Source organism: Triticum dicoccoides, chromosome 6B, assembly GCF_002162155.2.
Source record: "Triticum dicoccoides isolate Atlit2015 ecotype Zavitan chromosome 6B, WEW_v2.0, whole genome shotgun sequence".
NCBI lineage: Eukaryota > Viridiplantae > Streptophyta > Magnoliopsida > Poales > Poaceae > Triticum > Triticum dicoccoides.
Window position 1 is genome coordinate 295,944,804 of NC_041391.1, and position 1,512 is coordinate 295,946,315.

Below are 1,512 nucleotides of genomic sequence, written 5' to 3' on the forward strand. Positions count from 1 at the left end.
CATATAATTCCATTGTCAATATTTGTTAATTTCATTTTTGAAACAGATTCCATACACTTGCCGTATAATAGATTACAGTTTTACTATAAAAAATAAAAGATTAGACTTTTACAAATATAAATTGCTAGCAAAAACAAAGAAAAGTCCATATAGTAATGTTTTGAAAATAAATTTATAAAGGAAAGTAAACTCTATTTCATATAACACATATTAGACCGTTTACTTTACTTGCCTTTATCTAATTTGGTAAATTGTGCATTTGTCCTTACCGTGGCTGCACTGGTGCATCCATTCTTTCTCTCATCTTTACTCATGTTCGTTTTTGTTCTTTTTTCTACTACTATAAAGTAGCTGTCTTACGGTAGGGCTATAGGGCTCTCTCGGCCACTTGCTTGGTCGATTCTAGTCTATAGTATACAACCAGAGGTTGACGCGCGCTTTACCGCGCGGTAGTCAGACATGAGTTAAGCCTTTTTCTTATTTAACATGATATTTGAATTAAGATGACTTTTAATTGCATTGATGATTTTCTTTTTTGTTGGCTCTGCTCTTGTTCTATAGAGATAATCTATCTATAAGGTGAACAAAATTGTTTTGTGGGTGGTTGTGATATGATATTTTGATGTATAACACATCAATCAACATATGAGTGTCACGTTCGCCTGAGAGTGGATCCAAACAAATAACGCATGGGCGATCCACTCTCTTACAGGTGGGTCCATTAGCTACCCAAAGCCCTAATGTACCCGGAGCCAACATTCCTAGATAATTTAGAACATTAAATTATAAGATATGGCAAGGGGAAGTAAAAGAATTAAGCAACAGTATTTGAAAAAATATATAATGTTCAGATCCGCCATTCAAAATTCGGCAAAACTTCTAAACAAATAAAAAAATTGGACCAGCACCACTCATCAACAAACAGGCAAGCAGGCTAGAAAAATGTTTAAGACCTAGACCATGCAAATTAATGAAATTTACCAACACAATCCAAATTTATACAAACCAAACTCTTCGGCCGAAACCAACAAAAACCATTTCAAAATTTTGGGTTAAACCCAATTGCTCCAACCGAATCAAGCCATCAATTTGAAGTAGATATCACCAAATGAGCTCTTGACGTCAATTATTCCCTTGCAACAAGCTAATGTTGACATAGATTAGAGGAACTTCAAGGGTGCCGACATAAATTGTTCGCGCGTGTCAGTTTGCGTCCAAACGGATGAAAATACCGGCCCTACGCGGTGAACCGAACCCAAAAGTTGTCCGCTCGCTTCTCGTCTCGACGCATTTGCGGCCCAAATTTGCGTCCGATTTATGTCCACGTTGACACGAGAGTACGAGACGGACGCACCGTGTGTCCTTTCGATGTCCGCCTCGGGCTCGCGCGTCGACAACACAACTACTCCACGCAGTCGTAGTCATTGCATCCACCACCTAACCTGAGCCCGCATGGAAACGTCTAGAAGCATCCGGCGTGCTCGTCCTGCTTAATGCATGTGTGGGGGTGTG